Genomic DNA, 14,134 nt, shown 5'->3' with positions numbered 1-14,134 from the left:
CTAAACCTGTTCCCACCAAACCGAGAATCGTTAGTGTTAAAAGAAGATGAGGGATAAGAAGTACCTGATTGCCGGTTTTGATAAACGGTGCTCTGGTTAAAGTTTCCCTGCTGCTGATTCTGCACATAACTAACTTCCTGAGCCGGCTTGTCCGGGCAATCCTCTGAATAGTGCATGTCTGCACAGTAGTCACACCCATCAGCAATCACCTTCACATCTCTTTCAATGCTTTTGAACCTCATGTCTTGGTTGTCAAATCTCTCATTCATCTGCTTCGAGAGTGCTTTGACTTCAGCAACCAAACTGGACTCTTCACCACTTTCCAACTTTGCAACCGTCTTGCTTGCAGTTCTCCTACTCAAAAGTTCTTCACGACCAGAAAACTCTTTAGCCATGTCATCAAGGATCTTGTACCCCTCACTAGGTGTCACATTGTTCAAGCTACCCACGAACGCCCCGGCTAATTCCCTTCGAGTTCTTTTGAGCAAACCGTCATAGAAGATTTCAACCACTGCTTCTGTGTTCAAATTATTTCCTAGACAGTTTCTGATCATCTCCTTATACCGTTTCCAAGCATCTACTACATCTTCCCCTGGATCTTGAGTGAATGACCGGATCTTGTTTTCCAACTGTCTTTGAGTCCTTATAGAATAGAACTCATCAATAAAACCAACACGAAGCTCATCCCAAGTGGTATACAAATCGTATGGCTGCTCCTTGAGCCATGCCTTAGCTTCTACACATAAAGTGAGTGGAAAAAGCTCAAGCTTCACATTATCATCCTGATTCGTGCCATAGTGGTAAAACCTGCAAATTTTCTCAAACCTTTTCAAATGGCCATATGGATCATTGTTTGTCACCCTATCAAACTTCTCTTCCTCCACACTTTTCAAATGACTTCCTTTGAGAGAAAAGTTAACTCCGGTGGTTGGAAGGCGAATAGGAGTGCCCCTATTAGTGGGTACATTTCTCCTACGGTCACCATAAAGATGGTTGTTGGGGTTTACAGGTTCTTGATCACCCATTCTCCTTACTCTAAGTGGTTGATTTACTCGAAGATTTGCTTGAGGAATTTCTGTTGAATCCGGTTGATGAGTTTTATCCTAATTATCTTCTTCCTCTAAGCTGTCACCAGTTTTAAACAAACCAGTACCTTCGGAGAATTTAGAACTTAAGTGCACCTCGGACGTTGAACCTTTCTTTGAGTAATGTTGATCCAAGTCTACGTCCGGGTGATCACGGTTTTCGGTACCTGAATCTATGTTTTCGGTGTTTGAGGGCTCTGCGTTGTTTGATCTAAGTAAGCGTCTTCTGGCTTTCCCTGGGTTAGATTGAGGACTAAGCAAAGGTCTACCAGAGGCTCTTGTGTTCATCGACTACAAAGCACCTGCACAAGCACCACAAGAAATACCGTTAACCGCACCAGAAACTAACAAAAATAAAACTAAAACAAAAATAAAATCTATCTATTAAAACAAATAACTTCCTCACAAGTGAATGCAAGGAAGGAACGAATCACAAAACGAAGAACTACTTAATTTAAGTCCCCAGCAGCGGCGCCAAAAACTTGATGTGTATTTTCTAGTCTTAAATTTATAAACACGAAATACCTAGCTACTTACTACTACACACTTGCGGGCAGTGGACCCGTTCGTATGCAGTATAGTTAACTTGGTAAACCGAGGTCGAACACAAGGACTTAATAAGCAATTGTTACAATAAAGTGATTCAGATTAAAAAGGGGGGTTTTGTGGCCGAATTGCCACTTTGCAAGAGTTAGTAAGAAAAGTCAGTAATCCGGTAGGATTAATCGCAAGAGAATATTTGGTTGTTGAATCTTAGCAAAGATTTAAAAGGAACACCTACTTGGATCAGCTCACATGCCAATCATTGGGTCTAAATATTACTTGCATTTGTTGAACGACTCAAAAGATAGACAAGATGAACTCCCGTTATACTTGAAACTTTAACTGCTCAAAACATAATTATTGCTCCCGCACTTAATTTCTACTCTAAACAGTTAAGCATTAAATACCCGAGTTGAATTTATGATTTAATCTTTTGAAAGCTTTCTCCCGAACTGCTTATTCGCCTAATCAGATCCCTCTATCATAAGCGTTTACACACTCAAAATGAATTTAATTGTTTAAAATCTTTATCGTTGATTTCTCCCGAACTTCAACGATTTTAGGTTAATTATAGACCGATTAACCATTTCATAAATCAATTGACAATGACATAGATTTCTCCCGAACTTCTAATTACAATTATTAATCAATTAATATAAAAGTTGAAAACAATATTTAAATCCAAATAAATGTGGATCTTCGATTAAACATATAAACCTTGTCCAACACTTACAAGCAATATTAATTCGACCCTATGACATGCTTACTACCTAAGCGGATGCTAAGGATTTAGCTACTCATATTAAAAACACAAGAACAAACGAATAGAGAAGAAATCATATTATACCAAATGATTGAAGATAATCCGGTAGCAATGATGATTATAATCCAAAGCTGAAAAGATGTAAAACCCTAACAACTGGTTTGCTCCAAAAGGCTAAGAACTATGAGAAAACTAATAAAAAAGTTCCAAAGATTCGTCCCTCAAAGCAGAACCCTAATCGTCTATATATACAAAATTCGCGTGTAACGGCCGTTAGTGGAGTAATGGCCGTTACCTTTGAACTTCCCTTGTAACTGCCGTTACACTCCTTTGAAAAACTAACTGCCGTTAGTGGAGTAACTGCAAGTTATAGGAGTTTCATGATTTTCCTTTGTAATGGCCATTACTCTAGTAACGGGAGTTACAAACTCCAGGATTCGTTTCCTTCTTCTTTCGCACGATTTCAACCGAATCTTCCTCCCGTTTCTTCCATATATCATCGAACTTAACCAATTCATTCTTCTAATCAATTTCCAACCTGAAAACACTTAACACACCTTCAAAGCATCGAAAGTTGGATACAAAACTATAAATATAACGAATAATTGGTCCTAAAGTCACGTGGAAAATGGTATAAAATATGACACATCACAAGCTACCAAGCCATTGATCAGCGTCTAACCTGAGGGCACAACACATTTCCACAAAACACAAGTGTCAGCTTAAAAAGCCAACTAAGATAACAGGTTAGTACAAAACAAGGATTGCCAATTAAAACATTTCATAAGAAATCATCTCACACATATGTATAGGCACAACATATACATATACACATCTACAAAATCACTCATAAAAGAGTTTATCACTCCTATAATGTGCCTAGCAATCCTCAATAATCTACTTAATAATTCCATATTTATCCACTATGATCCACTTTAGGTTATGTCAATTATTTACAACTTAAAGGGTTTGTGTGAAGGCGGACACAAGACCTCACAGGGAAACCTCACACCCGACGTGATGGGTCGACCTTACGGTGGTCCATAGGGGTGTTCATTCTTCGGATTAACCAAATAACACACTCAATCCATTTGACATTTGTATTATTTGGATTGGATTATTTGGATTTGGTTTGCTATTTGGGTGAAACCGAATAAGGAAGTTGTTTTACAGTTTGGTTTTGGTTTAGAAAATTTTAATTGGGGCCCAACCAAAACCCAATTAAGATTTAATAAAAACTATAATAACCTAATTTAAATGATATTAATATGATTCTAGTTATTTAAATACGTTGTTCTACACATCTAATAGCATATAGTTAGTTGAATAACCTCACATGGATAAATAAAATGGTGTAAATTGAAATTCGGATTGCATGATTATTCAAATATACTAAATAAAAATTTGAAAGCGTTTTTTATTTGGGTAATCCAAGAACCGACTAAATAACCCGAACTTTATTTGGGTGGTTTAGATTGGGTGGTCATATATATGGATTGGGTATTGGATGGTTTTCTCATTCTTAAAAAACCGAGTACCCCAAACCAAATAACTCTATTCACCTAAAACCCGACCGAATAAATACCCCTAGTGGTCCATCGTTGTCGTTACGAATATGCATAACCATATCCACAAGTAATCCATTACACACTAATGGTCAACCACGCCACCCTGAAATACTCTACCACTTTAGGTTGTGTCACACGAGAGTATGTACAGTACTCCCGAGTGATCCACTTTACACTATAGCTAATTAGACTAGTATGGGTTAAACTTAACTCTTTTCCACTTTTGTGCTCGAGACTTTACACTAATAATGTCCACAAATCCACTTTATCTACTTTAATCCACTTAGTCTACTTTAATCCACTTTATCACATTAGTTCCCTTAATGTGCACATGAAATGACAACATAAATCATGTCTAGTGTACTATGTGTACAAGTCCACAAATATCCACAATATCACATTCACAAACCACTTTAAACCATGATATCACAATAGAGATCATAATTACTAAGCATGTATAATCAATACCCCAATCACCTCCAACGTATATCTCATACCCAATATATGCATGAGATATTTTAAACAACATAAATTGGGGAATAATTAACAAATCTATGTTTTGTTGTGCCCCTCATGTGTCAAAAAAAGTTATCTTATCTTTACGAGCTTCACAAAACCACGATAATAATAGTTTACCAAACTTGTTATGTATTCCCAACAACCTATAAATAAAATAATTATAATAAGTTCGACGAACAATTAGGCTAACGAGACACAATAATCTAGTTGCAAGTTAACAAAAGGCCAAATGCTAAATCTTATTACACCACTAAAAATAACCCAACAAAATATTATATTATATTATTATGATTATGAACTAATAAACCAAAAATCTTTTGACCTTTATCCCTCGTGTGACTAACCTGAACAAACCACAAAACAATTACATTCCTATATTATCTAAATACAAGACAACTCATTAATAAAAGGTTTGGACTTCCCTTTTGCCAGCCACCATTAATAGAAAATACATTACAATATATATGTATATATATTGAAAAGTTATATTGAAAACCTTTAAAATATCAAGAATCTTTAGAAACTTTTTTAATTAAGAGTAATAATGTAATATATTAATTGAATATTTATTTAAAATCAAAATTACAGAAAATCATCTTCCATTCTTATCCTTTTGACCGTTCCATTTTTAATGCACTGTTAATCGCCTTTCTTCCAAGAAAACGCACCTTAGGATTCTATTTTCATCATTATACACTATCTCACATATGGTTCAATCCATCATTATTAATTTTTATTTTTTAATTAAAAATCATAAAATTTGTTGATCTAATAAGCTTTAAAATAGCCATTATTTTTTTCTAGCACCGACCAAATACTAGTATCATTGCTTGATTTGCTTGATTGATACAATCGTTTTGATATTACGTTGAATGAACAAAACATAGCAAATAGCAATGGCTAATAAATCTGGATATCTTTTTTGACTAACACAGTGAAATGAACTTTTTCTTAAAAAGGGAAAAAAACATCATTGCATTAAACAACCAAACATCCAGCGAGTGGCTGGAAAACACATCCAGCATATTGCTTCTATAGTACCATTAATGTATAACAATCTATCCATACACTATTGTACAACTTGGATAAATAAGGAAACCAACTCAAGAGAACTTTGGACTATAATTAACGATCTTAACAACATACTTCACTAACAAAAAAAAATGAACGTTTCAATTAGAACAAAAGAGTTGAACATGAAACAGTATAGTTACAACTGGTGCCGTATGAACGTTCTTGGAAACTAATGTTCCAAAAGCTAACTTAGATACCAGCGCTAGCACTAGGGCTTCCATAAAACAGTATATCCTTTTAATTGTTCGAACGTACATACATATGCACCCACCTTTTGATTGTTCGTACGTACATACATATGCACCTTCTACTACGTTGTACTCGGCCACAAGTCATTCCACTTGGCTTATAGCTCCGTCCCCCTTTCCTTCCCCCCCTTTCCAACACTTCCTTTTCTTTCCTATTCTTGGTGTTACTATTTGTCTTCTTACTCCTATTATACGTTATAGCCGTTTCCTCCCACCAGATTCCTCACCTGCACAGCCAAATTCAGTTCTATAGTTAGATTATACACGTTTAGGCACACGTGATAATGAGTAAAATCAGTGCACCACTTAAGTTAGACAAAAATAAAAACATGGATAGAGTTAAAAAAATTTTTACCTCCGCCCTTCATTCCTATTTTGCATGAAGAACCCTAGCCATCCTATTCAGTAAGAAATAATTGAATTTTTTTTTCAAAAGGGAATAGGGAATCACATATGGTCACCGAACTATTTATAATTGATTATGAATGATTTTTTTTTTTTGAATTTTATTAGTTGATCAAACGTGATCATATTTGGATTAATTGATTTGATTAGGATTTTATTTTGAGGATTTGATTAGAATACCTGTGCTTGACTGCTTGGAGGAAATTAAGTGAGAGAAAGAAGGTAATTTGTTTTTGTGATTTATTTTCTTTTATTAATTAGTCGTATAGAAATACAAAGTCTAAATATTTGTTGCCCTTTTTACCCTTGAGCACATATTTCGTTCATAATTCTTTTCACATTATTTACAATCATGCCACTAAATGTGTGCACCGTGGATTGGTGCAATTGTATGGATAAGATTTAATAAAAGTTTCTTTTTTGAGTTCTTAGAATAACTTTTTCATATATATATATATATATATATATATATATATATATATATATATATATATATAAATCTTTGATTTAATGAAATATGAAAACAATACAAAACAATAAATCTGAAACTTTTTGGACATCGATCACCATATAAAGATACACACTTTTATATTCAATCATATTATATAACGAGAGATAGTGTCTACGCGTTGCAGCGGTGAGATTGTGGGGTGAAGGTAATAGGAGGTGATAAGGCATAGAGTGTGATAGCCAAATGTCTTAACCGTACGCCCTCGAATTTGAAAATTCGTTGAAGGTATATCGAATGACATCTCTAATGAAAGAGCATTAAATTTTAAGAACACCCATACAATTTTTATAGTTTATCGATATAAGGTTTTTGAAATAAAAGATCTTGAATAAATTAGAGGAATAAAATGATTTATGGAGGAGAGAGAAAAAAATGAGTGATTGAGATTTGAGAAGAGAGAAAAAATGAATAGTTGAGATTTAAGAGTATTATAAGTATATTAGATAGAGATGTTTAAATTAGTGAATAAAAAAGAGGGGCAATATAGGTACTTAAATTCATCTTTTGAGAATTTAAAAAAAAGGGTCATCCTTTATAATATAGTATTAGATAAGGCATAATTAGTTCCCAAAAACAAATAAAATAACTAAATAAAAACAATGATCCTGAATCTTTTCTTACTTGATTGAATGACTTTGGCTTAAAGAGACCACACGTATATCGTGGTTTATTACTTCTTTCCTCGTAAGTGTGTCAAAGAACAAAAGACGATTCAATTTGTTTTTTTATTTATGCGTATGTGCAACAGAAACCCTTTTTTTCATAATATATATACTGCGTAGACTATAAGTTAAAACAAGGGCTTTTTGGCCTTCTCTTAATTCTTTCTTTTATGGCCCATTGGAACATAATACGTATAGTAAAAACTGAAGGTTGACTTATAAAGTGTTGAGTCTTTCGTTCGCTGACAAAACTTGCTCGCTGACGTATGTCGTCAGCGAGTCCAATGACTATCTTCAGCGGGTTGTATGCTGCCCAACTTGTTGGTCAAGGCGGGAAGAATTCAAACCAGATGAAGACAAGAGTCACATGGTGGTTCTTAAAAAAGAATTCAACTTGTATGCTTTGTCAAAAAGTCTTGTCAGCAAGTTGGGAATGCTGAATGGTGATTCTGCTACTTAACTTACATCTCTTTTGTAAGTTAACTCTTAACCCTCGTCAAGATCACTTCAGCAAGTTCAAGTATGTCTTACTTGCTGAACAATAAAGTAATAGGGTGCTGAAAGTCCCTATCTAGTCCAGTAGCAAACGGATGCTGGTAAAGACTTCTAAAATCCGTTTATCCTTGATGCTTTGAAAAAAAGCATAACAAAAGTAATAGGGTGTTGAAAGTCCCTATCTAGTCCAGCAGCAAACGGCTGCTGGTAAAGACTTCTAAAATCCGTTTATCCCTGATGCTTTGGGAAAAAGCATAACAAAAGTAATAGGGTGCTGAAAGTCCCTATCTTGTCCAGTAGCAAACGGTTGCTGGTAAAGACTTCTAAAATTTGTTTATCCCTGTTACTTTGGGAAAAAGCAAAACAAAAGTAATAGGGTGTTGAAAGTCACTATCTAGTCCAGCAGCAAACGGCTGCTAGTAAAGACTTCTAAAATCCGTTGATGGCTGACAATTTGCCAAAAATTGTATAAAGTTAGTCAGCGACCACCTCTTTCATTCTTTTAGTTGCTGACTAAAAACTTGGTAGCCAAATTTCTTTTTCTAATGACTCTTCAGTGGATACCTTTCATTATCTGAGTGTATTCCACTACGTATTTCTATTAATATTTTATTAAAAAATTTTCAAACGGTTACCTCAATATTCTCCCTAATGGGCAACTTGTACACTGTACCGCCGTAAACACTCGAGTATATTCTACTTATTGGTACAAGTTGTCACATCAAACTTCTTTTATACGTTACTCACATACATATATTTGAACGTATTTGCTCAATTAAAGAATGATTTTCTGTACTATCATTGGTACTAAATGAATTTTATTTAATGTATTTTAAAATAAATACGTATATATATATATATATCACGTAGGAGAGAGAAAAATGTGACGGTTAACTTTTTGCAGTCATAGGGCCCATATTCATGCCATATATATACAAATCACTTCCATTCTCTGTCTTTTACGTTCATTTTCTCTCAATATTTCCCAAAATCTCTCAAATTTCCTAAATCTTTTCCATTCTTCATTCAAACTCTCATACAGTCATACTCACATTCTTCATCATTCTTCATCTTTAATCTTCTTGAAATCATACAAATGGCTTCACAATCCGAACAAATTCCTGAACAACAACATTCACCCCAAGAAATTGAAAACCCTGAAATACCAGTAAATATTCCCTCCTACCTCACTTCTAAAGAATATGACCCAGAAAGGATTCCTTCATCCCCATTGGTTTCATTTCAAGCTTCCAAGTTGGTCGTGAAAGCCAACTATTTGGGATCGGAAGGTGTCCCATCTAAAGTCAAGGGCTATTATTCCATGCTGGATTTCATAAATGGATGCCCAGTTAAAAGAGCCATCTATAAAGATCCCCGTGAGATGTGTCTTCATCTCTTGAGGGAATATTGGTGGACATGTGATTACGATGTGTCCAGCAGTACCATTAAAGGTACTGTGATGAAAGGGGAGCACACTATTGTCATCTCAGTAGATTCACTAAGAGATGCTTTTCGCCTTCCTAAGCAATCGGAAGAGCATCCGTATGTTGATTTAGTTCCCACCTCTGTATGGAAGGATTAGCTGGTGACCATTTTTGGTATGGTACAAATGTTCATCCTGTACAACCTGTGCACAGCAATCCACAGAAGAAGTATTTGCCTAGAGTATGGAGGTTGCTGTTTGCACACATATTCAATGTCTCAGTGGGAACAGTGGCTCTTTTTATCAAGCCATTGCAGGCCAGATGCAAATAATATATGCACTGGCTAATGGTCGTCTCATTGACTTCGCCAGTGTCATTTTTGAAGACCTGAAGGGAAAGGTCACAATAAGAAACAGATCGAGATCTGTGCCTTTTGAACGATTCCTCTCTCTGATTTTTAAAAGGGAGCTCAATGAGAAGTATATACCTCATGGAGCTCAATTCATTCTTTCTCCAAGAATCGCAAATTATGTATATAAAGTTCCTGCTTGTGATCCTGAGCAGTTTGAAGCAAGATATGCTGCTCTCACACCAGCGATGAATCAGGTACTACTCGTTGTATTCCCTGAAATCTATAAACCTCACCCCTCTAAAGCTGGTGTGCTGGTAATCCCCCCAGCAGCCTCCAAAGCTCCCAAGAAAGCCAAGAAAGCACAAGTTACATCTTCTTCCACTTCACCTCCTGATGCTGTCCCAAAACAGCAGCAGCGAGTACCAAAGGGCAAAACAATCAAGGTTAGGATGTCCTCACTGCCCAAGGACACCAGAAACCCAGCCAACCCATCAGTAGTTTCCCAACAGACTGCTGACGAGAATAAGGGTAACCGTCAGCAGCCACCTCAAATTTCTGTAGGAGAGGTTGGTGTAGAACAAGGGTCATCCCAACCCACTCGAGTCGAGTCTACCACTCAAATACTTCCCCCTTCTTCTTAACCCTCTGAGTCGTTGTCAGCAGCCAGATCTCAGGTGATGCTAGAGACAACAAATTCTACGGCCGATGATGCATCAATGACACAACATACTGAAGCTGAGGCACCCGGTTCCCCTAACCCTTTAAATTTCTCTTTTGAAAGAAGGCAGGTGGATGTTGAAGTTGTTGATGTTGTCAATGTGGGTTCTGGTGCTGATGAGGTCGCACAACTGGCTAAGAAGGATGTGTTTGAAAGTGAAGGTGCTGGTGAAGGATATACAGCTGAATGTGCTGAGGATGTCGCACAAGTTGAAAATGTAGTAGAAAGTGAAGGATTTGATGTTGGTGCTGATGTTGTATTTGATGATGAGGAGAGTGATCTGAAGTTAGGAGATTTTATGGCAGATGAGTTCCAGCTGGATTCCTCCAACCCGGCTGATGAAATTGAGGCAAGTGATATGGAGGTGGATGTTGAAGAAGAGGCTGCTGCTGATGAAAATGCAACAGTTATTCTTGACAATGTTGAAGAGGCTGCTGCTGATGTTAATGCAACAGCAAATGATGAAGAAATTGAAGTGCTGACTCATTCTGCCAGACCTCAGACTCCACCCACGCAACCAGTGAACACCATGCTATCTCTTGGCTTGCCATCATCTTTCTTAAGTGTTCTTGGCTGCTCATTTGTTGCCACGCCTATTGAACCTCAAACTGCCAAAGACTTGGGTATCTCTTTTTCCACCCACTCTTCGGATAGGCTGGCAAGGGTGGAGAACCAGCTGAATGATCTCACTAAGGCTGCCACACTCGTTGTTCAAATCAAAAGTCATGAAGATGACAGATTGGTGAAGATTTTGGAAAGCTGGTATAAGAAAAAAAATGACAACTCTGCCAGCATCGAGGCAATAAAAGAAAATTCAGTTCGATGGCTGCTGATCAAGATAAGCTGAGCACTTACACTAATGTCATAAAACGAGATCAGCATGCCATCAGCGGATTCACTCGATCGCTGTGCAGGATTGAGAATGCAGTTCGCTACTCAACAAAGAAAGCATCCAGTAGCAGTGACTCTGCTGCTGCTGAGGCAAAAAGGGTTGTTGACCTGGTTTCTCCTCTAATCTCCCAGGTTGAGAGCAACACCAAGGCTATCAATGCCTTGGAGACACAAGTGGCCAGTCTTCCTCCTCATCAAGCATCCTTCAGTGAGGAAGATCGTAAGCGCCACGCAAAGTTGGAAAATGACGTTGTGGAGATCAAACAAATGTTGTCCTAACTTCTTAAGCAGCAGGCAGCACCACCAACAACAGTGGAGGTAGTTATTAATGATACAACCTCCAAGGGGGAGAAAGTGGATGCTGCCATATTGGACCTTGTCACTGAGGCAGTTAACAAGGCTGTAAATGATATCTATGAAGCCTCTGCTGACAAGGTACTTGATGAGAAAGATGAAGATATTTCCACTGAGGCCACCGAAAATAAAAATGATGAAATGGCAGTGGTGGCTGTTAGTGAGAATATAAGTGAAGTTCCCTCCGCTGGTGTTGAGGGGGAGACTTAAATGACTGAACCTGTTGAAGATATCCCCGCTGATATTGAGGGGGAGACAACTGGTGGTAATGTAGAGAAAGAGGCTGAAGTTGAGGGGAAGCAGCAGTTAGTTGTGGCAAATGCTCCCCAGATTGAAAGAATTGGTGATGAGGAGGAGCAGATAAGTCCTCGAGCAATTAAAGCAGCATGGGAAGCTGACCTAGCTTAAGAAATGGCCACTGACAGATCCAAGGAAGTGCTCAACATTTTCCATCCTCGCTTTCTTGGAAATGCCCAGATCACTTAAATGACTGAAGCACGTCGAAAGCAGCTTACTGGCGCTGGTTTCTTTAAGAGACATTCTTCCTCGGCTCTCTCTGTTGAAAACATTTCCATCATTTCCCCAGCAGACAATCAACATTAGGTGATTGACATTCTTGCTTTAACTGCTGAGGGAAAGACCTAAGATGAGGCCCTGGAGGAGCTGGATAGAATCAAAGCCAACCAGGAAAATGAAAAGAAAAATGTGGAGTACATAAACCAGCTGGCTCTCTTGGAGAAGGATCAGATGGATGCTGAACAAAGAATGTTGCTAACCACTAGTGGGCCTGAAGCTCTCTACAGGCAGAAGCATGCTGATGTATAGCAACAACTGAAGGAAAAGAGAGATAAGTTTGAAAATGAAAAGGCCAAGTGGTTAAAAATCATGGAGGACAGGAAGAGGCCTGAAAGAATAACTACTATTGAAGCTCATAAAGCTGCTATGGGGATAAAAACAAATTTGAAGTTCCTAAGGGAAGGACAAAGTGCTCCAACCAGACTTGAAGATGTAAAGCTGACCAACTTGGGGGCTTCAGAGTGGTTTGAAGTCTATATGCTGATTAAAGATAAAAAGGCTGCCAGCTATGAACAACTTCAGGGGATGCTGAAGAATTATTTTGAAAAAGCACTAAGGTTTGAAACCAAGTTCAAGGCAGACCTACCCATGCTAAGGGCAATCTTTGGCTCCCCAGCAGCTGTCTCTTCTTCAGCAGGCAAGCGTGTACAGAAAAGAAAGCATGCTCATCAACCCTTGTCTGCTGACCTTCCTGTCATCCCCAGTGATGCTGGCTTAAATCTCAGGCTTCCTCCCAGGAGTTTCTTTGAAGAAAGGAGAGTTCTTGATTCACCTGCTGGCATCTTCTTTCTCATTTTCCAAAATGATCAACTCTTCTTCCGTCTAGCAGAGATTGACAAGGCATCCACTGGCTTTCTGATTAGCATCAGAAAGAGATTCGCAAAGATGATAAGTGCCAGATTAGTTATCAGCAAGATAGATGAAGAGTTGATAAAGCCAATCAGAAGAAATGATCCGGTGCTGAGGATTGCCAAATAAGAAGAAGCTTTTGAGATTGAAGCAGCATACACTTCTGGTGTCTTTAATATGTAGGTTGTATTTGAATGTAAATTATTTGAATGATATAAAAGACATATTTTCATCTATCATGTGTTCTTCTAAAGTCTTACCTACTAAGCAAGTCTCCTCAGCGAATAGGGGGAGATTGTTGAGTCTTGGATTCGCTGATAAGAATTGCTCGCTGAGGTGTGTCGTCAGCGAGTCCAGTGACTTTTTTCAGTGGGTTGTCTGTTGCCTAAATGTTTGTCATGGCGGGAAGAATTCAAACTAGATGAAGACAAAAGTCACATGGTGGTTCGACCAACTGTAATTTACCTTGAATGGCAAAGGTACAGTTGGAACCAAAACAAGGGTTTCTCTCTCATACCCGTTTTGATAAAGAAGACAAAGGCTCCTGGTTTCAAGTACATTGAGCCAATGGAATGTCGACAACCACCATCAAGTCACTATCGTTGTAAGGCTGTGTTGCCCTAATACCCCTCTATAAAAGGCAACACAGCCGCAACATATTAGGGTGTGTTAGTTACCTTGAAAAAGTGTGTGTCACTTTTATTGAAATTGTTCAAGTTTTTAGTGTGTCTAGACTTAGCAATTTACATTTTTCATTTGTATTCTAATAAGTCAAGTTTGTAATATCAACCATGTATTCATCGTTTAGTCAATGATACATATGATTATACTTGCATAGATTTGTTACATTTGAACTTGTTATTGTTCTTGTTGTTCAGTTTCTTATTTACCTTCTTGTCTAGTTTAAGTACAATACATGTTGTGCAATCCGTGGATTGTTAAGCTTGTAATTTCTTAACAAGATCTGTTGTTACTTGTTCAAACTGTAGATCACAGTTTATTGATTCTAACACACTTTATTTATTATCATCACTAGATTCATAATGTTTTGTTACCTTTTTAAGAGTAACAAAGACCCACTGTCCATTTGAGACTTA

At 37.4% G+C, this 14,134-nt stretch overlaps 1 long non-coding RNA gene across 1 annotated transcript; it reads right to left on the bottom strand.

The window, feature by feature from the left end:
• Positions 1 to 5,581: 5,581 nt before the first annotated feature.
• On the bottom strand, positions 5,582 to 6,426 carry LOC122580606. The gene is made up of 2 exons (XR_006320831.1): positions 6,156 to 6,426; positions 5,582 to 6,027 (listed from the first exon to the last, which is right to left on the bottom strand). It is a non-coding gene; the product is annotated as an uncharacterized LOC122580606 (long non-coding RNA).
• Between the last annotated feature and the right edge of the window lie 7,708 nt (positions 6,427 to 14,134).

Source organism: Erigeron canadensis, chromosome 8 (assembly GCF_010389155.1).
Source record: "Erigeron canadensis isolate Cc75 chromosome 8, C_canadensis_v1, whole genome shotgun sequence".
NCBI classification, from domain to species: domain Eukaryota; kingdom Viridiplantae; phylum Streptophyta; class Magnoliopsida; order Asterales; family Asteraceae; genus Erigeron; species Erigeron canadensis.
Note: the sequence above shows the minus strand (reverse complement) of the source record. Positions and strands in the feature narration are given on the sequence as shown.